The sequence below is a fragment of the Nycticebus coucang genome, chromosome 21, assembly GCF_027406575.1.
Source record: "Nycticebus coucang isolate mNycCou1 chromosome 21, mNycCou1.pri, whole genome shotgun sequence".
Taxonomy (NCBI): Eukaryota; Metazoa; Chordata; class Mammalia; order Primates; family Lorisidae; genus Nycticebus; species Nycticebus coucang.
In genome coordinates, this window is record NC_069800.1 from 28,670,927 (window position 1) to 28,686,167 (window position 15,241).

At 41.5% G+C, this 15,241-nt stretch overlaps 1 protein-coding gene across 5 annotated transcripts in view; it reads right to left on the bottom strand.

Moving 5' to 3' along the window:
• PLCB1 (phospholipase C beta 1) overlaps positions 1–15,241 on the bottom strand; it is a 922,504-nt gene that overhangs the window by 302,415 nt on the left and 604,848 nt on the right. The window lies entirely within an intron of this gene.

A 15,241-nucleotide genomic window follows, 5' to 3' on the forward strand; every position in this document is an offset into this window, starting at 1 on the left:
GAATAAGAAAGAAACATGAGAACATCATGTCTCTTGAAGCTACTTTTAAATATCTAATACTATGAATTATAGGGATATCTAAGAAAATTCCTAAAGTTTTTGATGAATCAGTTTCTATAACAGGAATGGTCCAGCGGCGGCCTAGACAGGCTCCTTCAATTTTCCCTCTTTCTTTCCTATTTTCCAACTTCATTTTGTAGACTATTATTTCTTTTTCTTAAAAAAGAAAAAAGTCTCCTCTCTGTTATACCTCTAAGTTCCTTGGCCTAAAAGCCATCAACCATTTGGAAAATAGAAGCTATCTGGGGGTAAGTACTGGGAAGAGAGGGTGACAGTCACAATAACTCTGACTGGGAACAAGGGTAGGCTTAGAAAAGATGACGGATATGATTGTAATGGGTGCCACCCAGGTCCCTGCACTGACAATCCTGGCAAACTGTGGAGAGAGAATTTTACAGGGGAGAAGACTGGAATAACCAAACAGCTAAGAAGTCTCAATTTCTCTAGCTGTAAAAAGTGAAGAGATTAGAGCATAGGTTATACAAAGTCCCCATGGCTCTGAAATTTTAGGTGACCTATCAGTTGGTTTTAAGGGCCTAAAAGCCTTACTCTTCCTTCCCTCCCTCCCTTCTTTCCCTCCTTCCTTCCTTCTTTCTCTTCCCTTCCTCCTTCCCTTCCTTCCCTACCGCATTTACTGAGGGCCCACTACAATATTTTATTTATCACTATGTTAAATCTTAGGAAAACGCAAAAGACTGAGCTATTGTTTTTCACTTTTAGCAGCTCACAAACCCTGGGTAGGGTACCAGACACACTGATAAACAATGACAGTGAGATAAATGTCCTAGGAATTAGTGCCTGGTGCTCATGAATAGGCAGAGGAGGGCAAGTGAGCTCTTCAGGGCAATCACAGGAAGATGGGTGACCTGGGTTAATGGTGAGTCTCTAAGAAGGCTTAGAACTTTTCTTGATAGACAAAATAGAGAAGGAAAGTCTAGAAAAGCACAGAATTATGAAGGCGTTAAAACTAAAATTATGAAGGCAAAGAAAAAAAAAATCACCACTAGTTACAAAGAGCTGGGGCAGTAGCTGCCAAGGGTAGAAGTGGTAAACCATTGCCACCTGAGAGTAGGGGCTATATTTGTTTTGGTCGTTGATGAATCCACAGTGCCCAGCAAGGTGCTTGGCACATCCAGATTCTCAGTGAATATTTGTTCACTAATTGAATGAATGAGCGAATGAAATAGAAACTTCATTTTGTAGGTAATAGAGAATGGTCTTTAAATATGACCAGCTTTGAGTTTATTTCATTTCCTTTTGTTTCATTTCATTTCATTGTGAGACAGAGTCTCACTCTATTGCCCAGCCTAGAGTGCAGTAGCATCAGGCTAGCTCACAGCAACCTCAAACTCCTGGATTCAAGCCATCCTTCTGCTTCAGCCTCCCTGACTGCTGAGATTAGAGATGTGAGCCATGCACCTGGCCAACTTTATAAAAGACCTTTCTTATGTAGATGAGAAGGCAGAGCTGAAGAGCAAAGAAGGTTTTCCAAGAAAAGTACATAGGAGAGAGCATGGATGAGGCTGGTCAAAGGTTTGAACAAGATAGCGGGGAAAAGGGGGTCAGGAAGGAGACGTGAGCACATATGGGAAATCTAGAGAGCCTGGGTGTTGTCTGGGTGGTGGGCAAGCGACTGACAGGGATGAAGTGAAGAAAAACTTGCAGAATACCCCACATCATACTCTGGAAATAAGTGAGTTAGGTTGTTTAAGATACTCATAGCTACAGAAGTGGAAACTCTAAAATTATAGACACTAACAGCTGAAGTTCAGTTTATAGGACATATTTTTGGAGAGCTCAATTATTCTGTGACACCTACTTCAAAATGTAATAATTTAACATACAGAGATCTTCCACTAAACATTATTTTGGCATGTGTGAAATAACATTTAAAAAATCCTACTGGGTAACCTGGCTTATTGTACCCTCAATGAATCTCCAACAATAAAAAAAAAAAATAATTAATTAAAAAAAAAATCCAACTGGGAAATTGGCAGTATCTACCAAAGGTCTATGACCAGCAATTACAATTTCAGCTACATACCACATTAAGGCACATGTTTATAGCACTACTTGTGTAATGGCCTAAACTGAAAATTACCTGAAGGTCCATTACAGAATACTATTTAGCAAAGAGAATGAACAAATTACAACCATACATTAAATACAGAAGAATTTCATATATCTCATACCTGTAATGTTGAATAATAGTAGTCAGACCACACAGATTACATTGTACGATTCCATTTACAGACATTGTAAAAACAGTTAAAACTAACCAATAAAGTTAGAAGGCAGAATAGGATTATAGTTAGTAGGGTAGATTCCTGGGCTGTTTCTTGACCTGGGTATTGATTGCATGGATATGTTCCCTTTTCAGAAGACCACCAACGTATACAGTTAGGATCTGTGCACTTTTCTGTATGTGTTGTTTCAATAAAAAAATTTAAAAATCTGTCTGAGTTCCCATTAGCATAGCTAAACAGGAAAAAAATGAATTTTTTTCCTATTTATAAATGCTTAAGAGAATTTAGTGTTTAAGGAAAAGTAAGCTTTGAAAGCAATGGTGTCGGGGAAGGGGGAGCAAGATGGCAGCCGAGTAACAGCTTCCTTGCATCTGGGCACCGTGAGTCTGGGGAGATAGGACTCCAGGCATCTCTGGCTGGTGGGATCTGCCTATCATCACCCCTGAGAGGATACAGGGAGTCAGCGAGAGACTTCTGGACCCCAAGAGGAGGACTAAAACAGTGGAAAACGGGCAAGTGGTCGCGTGTGTTCAATCCATCTAAACCCGCCCGCAACTGTAAGTTCAGTAGCAGCGAGACTGCAAATCAGAAAGGCCTTACCTGTGAACTGTTTTGGTGTCTTTGGACTTGGCACTCAGCTGAACTGCCTTGGGGAGAGCCTGAGCGGGAGTGTGGAGAACTTTAGCATTCGTCTGGGGCCCCAGTCTGAGCCGCTGAGCCAGACAGAGCTAATAGTGTTTGGCTCTAGGTCACAGGGAGCCATTGTGAGCAATCTGCCCTAGCAAGCTCCACCCTCAGGGTCGCAGAGCTAGAATTGGGTGGGAGCTGGTAACCCAGCGACCAAGTAGCCTAAGGGCGGGGTCTGAGCCACCTTGCAGCCCTAACACTTGGGGGCAGAGGGAGACCAGTTTTGGCACACTGGGTAAGTGGATAGCCACTTCAGCAGTGATTCCAGCGACAAGCACTTCCCTGGGAAAGCTTCTGCTCAGCAAGTGAACAAGTTCAAAGTGCCTTTGAAGTGGGCTGAAGAGAGATTTAGGGTGTCTACCTGCTGGGGTTTGAGAAACTAGCAGCCTCCAGTCATATCAGAACTGTGATTAACATCTCATACCCCAGAAGACCACGTGTTGCCCAGACAATATTCAATGACATATACATACTGCTTTGTTTTTGGTTGTATTTTGTTTTTTTTTTTTTGGTTCGGTTGTTTTTTTTTGTTTATTTTGATGATGTTGATTGTTGTTTGGTTTTTTAAGTTCAACCTTTTACATACAGATCCTTTTTCTTTCTCAATTTTTCTAGTTTAATTATAATTTCCCATTGCTGCCTATTTCAATAATTAGAACTTCATTTTTGTTAGTGTTTCTACCGCTATTATTTGGTTTTCCACCCAATTTTATGCCGTAAAGTTTTCTGTTTGCTTGTTTTGGTTTGATTTATAGCATTTTTGTCTTTCCTCTCTACTTGGTGAAGGTGGGATACTGTGTCTGATCAGGTTAGCAAAGAGCTGCTGACCTCAAGGGAACCACCTAACGGGGCATGCCCAGAAGGTGTTTTTTTTTTAAGGTTGTATCAAAGTACCCTACTGTACACCTATATTGCTCTGTCTCCCTCTTTCTGTGCCTCTCTTCTTTTTGTCAATATTCCTTTTACCCACCCCCTCTCCTTTCTCTATTTTTCTTTTTTTTTTTCTCTTATCACTCGGTCCTCCTTTCTTTCATCCCTTTTTTGCTCTTCAACCTTCTCACCCTCGGGTCCTGTAACCCTTAGTCCACAGGCACGAGAACTTAAAGAGCAAGAGGAAGTGAAAGGAAAATTAGGGCAAGCAAACAGATAAAAGAAATCACTCATGAGGAATAATTGGCAGAAAACTCCAGGCAACATGAAGAAGCAGTCCAGAACAACCCGACCAAGGGACCATGAGGTACCTACTGCAGAGGATTCCACCTATAAAGAAATGTTAGGAATGACAGAAAGGGAATTTAGAATACACATGTTGAAAACAATGAAAGAAATGATGGAAACAATGAAGGAAGCTGCTAATAAAGTGGAAAATAACCAAAAGGAAATTCAAAAACAGAATCAAATAAGAGATGAACAATATGAAGAATATAAAAGGATATAGCAGAGCTGAAGGAACTGAAACAGTCAATTAGGGAACTTAAAGATGCAATGCAAAGTATCAGCAACAGGTTAGACCATGCAGAAGAAAGAATTTCAGAGGTAGAAGACAAAGTTTTTGAGATAATTCAGATAGTAAAAGAGGCAGAAAAGAAGAGAGAGAAAGCAGAATGTTCACTTTATGAAGCGTTCCAACATACGAGTTATAGGAATTCCAGAAGGGGAAGAAGAATGTCCCAGAGGAATGGAAGCCATACTAGAGAATATTATAAAAGAAAATTTCCCAAATATCACCAAAGATTCTGACACACTGCTTTCAGAGGGATATCGGACCCCAGGTCGCCTCAATTCTAACCGAGCTTCTCCAAGACACATTGTGATGAACCTGTCCAAAGTCAAGACAAAAGAAAAGATTCTGCAAGCTGCCAGGAGTAAGCGCCAGTTGACCTACAGGGGCAAATCCATCAGAGTGACCATAGACTTCTCTAATGAAACTTTCCAAGCAAGAAGACAATGGTCATCTACCTTTAATCTACTTAAACAGAACAATTTCCAGCCCAGAATTCTGTACCCTGCTAAGCTAAGCTTCAAAATTGACAGAGAAATCAAATCATTTATGGATATACAAACATTGAGGAAATTCGCCACAACAAGACCAGCTCTACAGGAAATACTGCAACCTGTTCTGCACACTGACCACCACAATGGATCAGCAGCAAAGTAAGAACTCAGAAATTAAAGGACAGAACCTAACCTCCACACTGATGCAAAAGATAAAACTAAGCAATGGACTCTCACAAAATAAGATGAATAGAATACTACCACACTTATCAATTATCTCAATAAATGTTAATGGCTTCTATTCCCCACTGAAGAGACATAGATTGGTTGACTGGATTAAAAAACACAAGCCATCCATTTGCTGTCTGCAAGAAACACACCTGGCTTCAAAAGACAAATTAAAGCTCCGAGTCAAGGGTTGGAAGACAATTTTTCAGGCAAATGGAATTCAGAAGAAAAGAGGAGTTGCAATCTTATTTTCAGATACATGTGGATTTAAAGCAACTAAAGTCAAAAAAGACAAAGATGCTCACTTTATATTGGTCAAGGGAAAAATACAACAAGAAGACATTTCAATTCTAAATATTTATGCACCCAATTTAAATGCTCCCAGATTCTTGAAACAGACCTTACTCAGTCTGAGCAATATGATATCTGATAATACCATAATAACAGGGGACTTTAACACTCCTCTTACAGAGCTGGACAGATCCTCTAAACAGAAATTAAACAAGGATATAAGAGATTTAAATGAGACCCTAGAACAACTGTCCTTGATAGACGCATATAGAACACTCCATCCCAAAGATAAAGAATATACATTATTCTCATCACCCCATGGAACATTCTCCAAAATTGATCGTATCCTGGGACACAAAACAAATATCAACAGAATCAAAAGACTTGAAATTTTACCTTGCATCTTCTCAGACCATAAGGCACTAAAGGTAGAACTAAACTCTAACAAAAAGGCTCGACCCCACCCAAAGGCATGGAAACTAAACAATCTTCTGTTGAATAACAGATGGGTGAAGGAAGAAATAAAACAGGAAATCATTAACTTCCTTGAGCATAACAACAATGAGGACACAAGCTACCAAAACATGTGGGATACTGCAAAAGCAGTTTTGAGAGGAAAATTCATCGCTTTAGATGCCTACATTTGAAAAACAGAAAGAGAGCACATCAACAATCTCACAAGAGATCTTATGGAATTGGAAACAGAAGAACAATCTAAGCCTAAAGTCAGTAGAAGAAAAGAAATCTCCAAAATCAAATCAGAGATCAATGAAATTGAAAACAAAAGAATCATTCAGAAAATTAATGAAACAAGGAGTTGGTTTTTTTTTTTTTTTTTTTTAATTTTTTTATTAAATCATAAGTGTATACAATGATATGATTATGGGGCATCATACACTCACTTCATAAACCATTTAACACATTTTTATCCCAGTGGTTAACATAGCCTTTCCGGCGTTATCTCAGTTACTGTGCCAAAACATTTATATTCTACATTTACCAAGTTTCGCAAATACCCCTGTAATATGCACCACAGGTGTGATCCCACCGATTCCCCTCCCTCTACCCACCCCCCCCTTTCCCACTTCCCCCTATTGTTAAGTTGTATTTGGGTTATAGCTTTCATGTGAGAGTCCCAAATTAGTTTCATAGTAGGGCTGTGTACATTGGATATTTTTTCTTCCATTCTTGGGATACTTTACTAAGAAGAATATGTTCCAGCTCCATCCATGTAAACATGAAAGAGGTAAAGTCTCCATCTTTCTTTAAGGCTGCATAGTATTCCATGGTATACATATACCACAATTTATTAATCCATTCGTGGATCGATGGGCACTTCGGCTTTTTCCATGACTTAGCAATTATGAATTGGGCTGCAATAAACATTCTGGTACAAATATCTTTGTTATGTTGTGATTTTTGGTCTTCTGGGTATATGCCCAGCAGAGGAATTACAGGATTGAATGGCAGATCTATTTTTAGATCTCTGAGTGTTCTCCATATATCCCTCCAAAAGGAATGTATTAATTTGCATTCCCACCAGCAGTGCAGAAGTGTTCCCTTTTCTCCGCATCCACGCCAACATCTCTGGTCTTGAGATTTTGTGATATAGGCTAGTCTCATTGGAGTTAGATGATATCTCAAAGTAGTTTTGATTTGCATTTCTCTGATGATTAAAGATGATGAGCATTTTTTCATATGTCTGAAGGCCGTGCGCCTGTCTTCTTCAGAGAAGTTTCTCTTCAAATCCCTTGCCCAGCCTGCGATGGGATCCCTTGTTTTTTTCTTGCTGATGCGTTTGAGTTCTCTGTGGATTCTGGTTATTAAACCTTTGTCAGAGTTATACCCTGCAAATATTTTCTCCCATTCTGAGGGCTGTCTGCTTGCTCTGCTTACTGTGTTCTTAGCTGTGCAGAAGCTTTTTAGTTTGATCAAGTCCCAGTAGTGTATTTTTGAAGCTGCTTCAATTGCCCGGGGGGTTCTCCTCATGAAATACTCACCCAGACCAATTTCTTCAAGGGTTTTCCCTGCATTCTCCTCTAGTATTTTTATAGTTTCATGTCTTAAGTTTAAATCTTTAATCCAATGAGAGTCTATCTTAGTTAATGGTGAAAGGTGTGGGTCTAATTTCAGTCTTCTGCAGGTTGCCAGCCAGTTCACCCAGCACCATTTGTTAAATAGGGAATCTTTTCCCCACTGAATGTTTTTAATTGGCTTGTCAAAAATCAAATAGCGGTAAGTAGCTGGATTCATCTCTTGGTTCTCTATTCTATTCCAGATATCTACTTCTCTGTTTTTGTGCCAATACCATGCTGTTTTGATCACTATCGATTTGTAGTAAAGTCTGAGGTCTGGTAGTGTGATTCCTCCTGTTTTGTTTTTATTTCTGAGTAATGTCTTGGCTATTCGAGGTTTTTTCTGATTCCATATAAAACGAAGTAATGTTTTTTCAAGATCTTTAAAATATGACAGTGGAGCTTTAATAGGGAGTGCGTTGAAAGTATATATTGCTTTGGGTAGTATGGACATTTTGATAATGTTGATTCTTCCTAGCCATGAGCATGGTATGTTTTTCCATTTGTTAACATTTTCAGCTATTTCTTTTCTTAGAGTTTCATAGTTCTCTTTATAGAGATCTTTCACGTCTTTTGTTAGGTAAATTCCCAAATATTTCATCTTCTTTGGCACTACTGTGAATGGGATAGAGTCCTTAACTGCTTTTTCAATTTGACTGTTGTTGGTGTATATAAAGGCTACCGATTTATGAATGTTGATTTTGTAACCTGAGACGCTGCTGTATTCCTTGATCACTTCTAGGAGTTTTGTAGTAGAGTCCCTAGTGTTTTCCAGATACACAATCATATCATCTGCGAAGAGCGAGAGTTTGATCTCTTCTGACCCTATATGGATACCCTTGATCGCCTTTTCTTCCCTAATTGCGGTGGCTAAAACTTCCATTACAATGTTGAAAAGCAATGGAGACAATGGGCAGCCTTGTCTGGTTCCTGATCTGAGTGGAAATGATTCCAATTTAACTCCATTCAATATGATATTGGCTGTGGGTTTGCTGTAGATAGCCTCTATCAGTTTAAGAAAAGTCCCTTCTAGACCAATTTTCTTGAGTGTTCTGATCATGAAGGGATGCTGGATATTATCAAAAGCTTTTTCTGCATCAATTGAGAGAATCATATGGTCTTTGTTTTTTAATTTGTTTATGTGCTGAATTACATTTATAGATTTACGTATATTGAACCAGCCTTGAGACCCTGGGATAAAACCAACTTGGTCATGATGTATAATTTGTTTGATGTGTTGCTGGATTCTGTTTGTTAGGATCTTGTTGAATATTTTTGCATCTATATTCATTAGTGATATTGGTCTATAATTTTCTTTTCTTGTTGGGTCTTTTCCTGGTTTGGGGATCAGGGTGATATTTGCTTCATAGAACGTGTTGGGTAGTCTTCCTTCTTTTTCTACATTTTGGAACAGGTTGAGTAATATAGGTACTAATTCCTCTTTAAAGGTTTGGTAGAATTCTGACGTGAAACCATCTGGTCCCGGGCTTTTCTTTTTAGGGAGGTTTTGTATAGTTGATGCTATTTCTGAACTTGTTATGGGTCTGTTCAACATTTCCACTTGATTCTGGTTAAGTCTTGGAAGGTGGCGTGCTTCCAAGTACCGGTCTATTTCCTTCAGATTTTCATATTTCTGAGAATAAAGTTTCTTGTAATATTCATTAAGGATTTTTTGGATTTCTGATGAGTCTGTGGTTATTTTGTCTTTGTTGTTTCTGATTGATGATATTAGAGATTTTACTCTTTTTTTCCTGATTAGGTTGGCCAGAGGTTTATCTATTTTATTGACCTTTTCAAAAAACCAGCTTTTTGATTTATTGATCTGTTGTATTATTCTTTTGTTTTCAATTTCATTTAATTCTGCTCTAATTTTGGTTATTTCTTTTCTTCTACTGGGTTTGGGGTTGGAATGTTCTTCCTTTTCCAGTTGCGTGAGATGTCCCATTAAGTTGTTAACTTCCTCTCTTTCCGTTCTCTTGAGGAAGGCTTGCAGTGCTATAAATTTCCCTCTTAGAACTGCCTTTGCAGTGTCCCAGAGGTTCTGATAGCTTGTGTCTTCATTGTCATTTTGTTCCAAAAAATTGGTGATTTCTTTCTTAATCTCATCTCTGACCCAGCTATCATTCAGCATAAGGTTATTTAACTTCCATGTTTTTGTATGGGTATGCAGATTCCTGTTGTTACTCAATTCAAGTTTTATTCCATGATGGTCCGAGAAGATGCATGGAATAATTTCTATTCCTTTAAATTTACTGAGGTTAGACTTGTGACCTAAAATGTGATCAATTTTGGAGTAAGTTCCGTGGGCTGATGAGAAGTATGTGTATTCAGTTTTGTTGGGATGAAATGTTCTGTAGATGTCTGCTAAATCTAAATACTGGATGGTTAGGTTTAAATCTAAGATTTCTTTGCTCAGCTTCTTTCTGGAGGATCGATCCAACACTGCCAAGGGAGTGTTGAAATCTCCAACGATTATGGAGCTGGAGGAAATCAAGTTACTCATGTCTGTTAGAGTTTCTCTTATAAATTGAGGTGCATTCTGGTTGGGTGCATAGATATTAATAATTGAGATCTCGTCATATTGAGTATTACCCTTAACAAATATGAAGTGACCATTCTTGTCCTTCCTTACTTTTGATGGTTTAAAGCCTACTGTATCTGCAAATAAAATTGCAACACCTGCTTTTTTCTGATTACCATTTGCCTGAAATATGGATGACCATCCTTTCACCCTGAGTCTGTATTTGTCTTTTAAGTTGAGATGTGACTCTTGTATGCAACAAATATCTGGCTTAAGTTTTTGTATCCAGTCAGCTAACCTATGCCTCTTTAGAGGACAGTTTAAGCCATTCACATTGATGGAGAGTAAGGATAAGTCTGGTGGAATTTTGGGTATCGAGTTTTTCAAAGGTCCAGTGGACATTTTTAATCCTTTCGCCAGTGTGGAAGTTGGAGTTTGATCCGAAGTTTCTGAGTGAGTTTACTTTTGTGGTATAGGATTGGGTTGGTCATTGTGGAGGATAGGTCTGAGAACATCCTGAAGAGCTGGTTTACTTATGGCAAATTTTTTCAACATATGAATGTCATTGAAGTATTTAATTTCTCCATCATAGATGAAACTCAGTTTAGCTGGATACAAGATCCTGGGTTGAAAGTTTTTTTGCTTTAGGAGATTAAAAGTTGATGACCAGCCTCTTCTTGCTTGAAAAGTTTCAGCAGAGAGATCTGCAGTTATTCTAATATTCTTACCTTTGTACGTTATAGTTTTCTTTCGCCGGGCTGCTTTGAGAATCTTCTCTTTCATGTTAACTTTAGTGAAGCTAATTATGATATGTCTGGGAGATGGCTTTTTGGGGTTGAATCGTGCTGGGGTTCTGAAGCTGTCTGCTATCTGAATTTCAGATTCTCTAGGCATGTCTGGAAAATTTTCTTTCATAATTTCATGTAGAAGGGCCTCTGTGCCCTTGGCTGCCACATCATCAGCCTCCGAAATTCCTATAACCCTTATGTTATGTTTTTTCGAATTATCTGAGAGCTCTCTGAGTGAGTGATCCGTTTTTGCTCTCCATTTCTCTTCGTCTTTGAGAGATTGGGAGCGTTCGAAGACTTTATCTTCAATGTCAGAAATCCTTTCTTCTGCTTGCTCCATTCTGTTACTGAGGGATTCTACTGTATTTTTCATATCTTTGAGGGCTGTAAGTTCTTGTTTCAGTGTGTCTAAGTCTTTGGTGGTTTTGTCTTTAAATTCGTTAAATTCTTGAGACAACTTTTGAATTTCTCCTCGAATTCCTAATTCCATTTTATTAATCTTGTCTACAAACCAAATTCTGAATTCGACTTCTGACATCTCAGCCAGTTGTTTATGAATGGGATCTTCAATCACATCTGCCGTATCTTTTCTTGGGGGGGTTGATCTATTCTGGTTATTCATGTTACCAGAGTTTTTCCGCTGATTCCGCCCCATGGTTTACTCCCTTTGGTTTTTCCCCTGGGGTTTTATCGAGGGCCCGTACAGTGTTGTGGCCTGAGAAACTGGGGCCCTGTCTGGTGTGGTGGAGCAAAGTGGTTCTGTCTTGTTTTCAGCTGGTTTCTGTTCGATCCTATTGCAACTTCTACTCTGGCTTGAAGTCTCAGCTGTGTGAAAAAATCAGCAATTAAGTCACCCCGCCTGCCCACCTCTGGCCCCAGTTGGAAAAGGAGAATCAAACCTTCCTACAATCGCACACCCAGGGCACCACCTGAAAAGTCCTCAGTCTATTAGCCCAGTTCAAAAGGTCCGAATCAACTGTCTCAATCGGCACTTGTCTCAGGTGGAAGGGTTCAAGAGGTCTCTGGGAACTGGATCACAGGGGCCTGGTGACTCCTCTGAGACAGCTCACCCCAGTGCAGCGTGGAATCAGGAGGAGCCACCCCGCAAACAGAGCAGTCTGGGAAGGTTGACGTCTCCTTCCCCACTTTGCCCCTCCGTCGGACCCAGTCACTGGTATCTCTGCAGATGGCTAACCCAGTTGCCTGCAGTGAACAGACACTCCAGGGGTTTGCACCTGCCTGAATCGCGAGGAAGTCTGCCAGGCCCCCGCAGACTGCCGCTATCTAGCAGGAGGAGATGGGGCCTGACATCTTTGAGTGTTTGATGCAGGTGATGGGAAGGAGGTGTTCACTCAGGCTTAGCCCCGTCCCTGATGGATGCTGCTAACAGAACAGAACAGAACAGACAACTTTGTGAGGTTCTGTCTCTGTTCCTGTCATCGCCTACAGGAGACGGGCTGTTTTGAGTTCAAACGTCTTTGCTGCTGGAGAATTGCGTCTGAACACCTCTCTGGGTCGGCCCCGCCCTGGAGGCTTCTGGGTTTGTGAGCCGTGACACCGGTGGCCTCCTCTGGTTGCCCAGGGAGACAGGGGGTGTGGCCTCAGAATATCCAGAAGTGAGCGTTCTGCCGTTAAAGAAAAAACGGCTGTTGATCTACCTCCAGGGAACTGCTGCTCTGGTGTGGGCACTCAGGCGACCCTTTTCTCTTCTGTCCCGCGCCCCAGAGTCAGCACTGAGCGGCCGCAGTTTGTGCTGGGTCCACACCCCTTAAGAGATCCCCCAAGAATCAGAACTCTTGGGGGATGGGCCCCCAGACCCGGATTGGGAGTGGGGCGGGGGGAAGCTAGAGTTTCATTCAGTTTCACGCAATACTACGGTCCGGGGAGGGCTCCTGCACTGCACCGCAGGGAAGTGCCGCCAAGGCTTGATTTCCCCTCAGCGGAGTGCCCTCTCCTTGCTCACGTGTCCCAGAGTCAGCGCTGACCTGACGCAGCTCAGGCACTGTGCACTCCCCTCGAGAAATCACCCAAGGAGCCGAACTCCGGAGGGATAGGCCCTCAGACCCCGAGTGAGAGTAGGGGCTCTCAGCTCTCAGCGGGGAGGCCAGAGTCTTATTCAGTCTTGTGCCCGGGGAGGGCTCCTGCACTGCACCGCAGGGAAGTGCCGCCAAGGCTTGATTTCCCCTCAGCGGAGTGCCCTCTCCTCGCTCACGTATCCCAGAGTCAGCGCTGACCTCACGCAGCTCAGGCACTGTGCACTCCCCTCGAGAAATCACCCAAGGAGCCGAACTCCTGGGGGATAGGCCCTCAGACCCCGAGTGAGAGTAGGGGTTCTCAGCTCTCAGCGGGGAGGCCAGAGTCTTATTCAGTCTTGGGCCCCGTATGCCCGGGGAGAGTTGGTGCACTGCACCGCAGGGAAGTGCCGCGAGGCGTGACTCCCCCTCAGCCCGGTGCCCTCTCCTCACTCGCGGGCCTCAGAGTCAATGCTACCAGTCGCAACTCGGGGACTGTCCACTCCCCTTGAGAAATCACCCAAGGATCCGAAGTCCTGGGGGACAGGCCTCCAGACCTCAGTGGGCGGGAGGGGAGCGCCGGGGATTCCGGGTTGCCGGCAAAGGATTCCCAAAGTTTTATTCAGCCCTATGTCCGGCAGGAGAACGCCACGGCACCCCAGTAGGGGAGGTAGGTCCAGTTTTTAGAAGGTCTTTCCCGTGGAGTGTAGTGGGAGGGCCTTTAATTACTGCCCGCTTGTTAAATTGTGGGGCTCCAGAGCCGGTCTCATGGGGGAGGGGGACTCCCGTCCGCTTGGTGGTGGATTTTGTACCTTTTGTTTGCGTCCTTGTGATCACAACTTGCCTCAGCGGTGTTGATGTGCGTTCTTCAGCCTTCTCTCTTGGTGAGGCTCAAGTCCACCAGGATACTTACTAAATTCCTGTCCCTTAACTCTCCTTCTGGACGGGAGCCTTTGTTGAAAGCTGGCTTCAGTCCGCCATCTTGTCTCCCTCCTCCAAGGAGTTGGTTTTTTGAAAAAATAAATTAAATAAACCACTGGCCAGACTAATGAGGAATAGAAAAGTAAAATCTCTAGTAACCTCAATCAGAAATGATAAAGGGGAAATAACAACTGATCCCACAGAGATACAAGAGATCATCTCTGAATACTACCAGAAACTCTATGCCCAGAAATTTGACAATGTGAAAGAAATGGATCAATATTTGGAATCACACCCTCTCCCTAGACTCAGCCAGGAAGAAATAGAGCTCCTGAACAGACCAATTTCAAGCACTGAGACCAAAGAAACAATAAAAAATCTTCCAATCAAAAAATGCCCTGGTCCAGATGGCTTCACTCCAGAATTCTATCAAACCTTCAAGGAAGAGCTTATTCCTGTACTGCAGAAATTATTCCAAAAAATTGAGGAAGAAGGAATCTTCCCCAACACATTCTATGAAGCAAACATCACCCTGATACCGAAACCAGGAAAAGACCCAAACAAAAAGGAGAATTTCACACCAATCTCATTCATGAAAATAGATGCAAAAATTCTCAACAAAATCCTAGCCAATAGATTACAGCTTATCATCAAAAAAAGTCATTCATCATGATCAAGTAGGCTTCATCCCAGGGATGCAAGGCTGGTTCAACATACGCAAGTCTATAAACGTTATCCACCATATTAACAGAGGCAAAAATAAAGATCACATGATCCTCTCAATAGATGCAGAAAAAGCATTTGATAAAATCCATCATCCTTTTCTAATTAGAACACTGAAGAGTATAGGCATAGGTGGCACATTTCTAAAACTGATCGAAGCTATCTATGACAAACCCACAGCCAATATTTTACTGAATGGAGTAAAACTGAAAGCTTTTCCTCTTAGAACTGGAACCAGACAAGGTTGTCCTCTGTCACCTTTACTATTCAACATAGTGCTGGAAGTTCTTGCCAATACAATTAGGCAAGACAAGGAAATAAAGGGAATCCAAATGGGAGCAGAGGAGGTCAAACTCTCCCTCTTTGCTGACGACATGATCTTATACTTAGAGAACCCCAAAGACTCAACCACAAAACTCCTAGAAGTCATCAAAAAATACAGTAATGTTTCAGGATATAAAATCAATGTCCACAAGTCAGTAGCCTTTGTGTACACCAATAACAGTCAAGATGAGAAGCTAATTAAGGACCCAACTCCCTTCACCATAGTTTCAAAGAAAATGAAATACCTAGGAATATACCTAACAAAGGAGGTGAAGGACCTCTATAAAGAAAACTATGAAATCCTCAGAAAGGAAATAGCAGAGGATATTAACAAATGGAAGAACATACCATGCTCATGGATGGGAAGAAT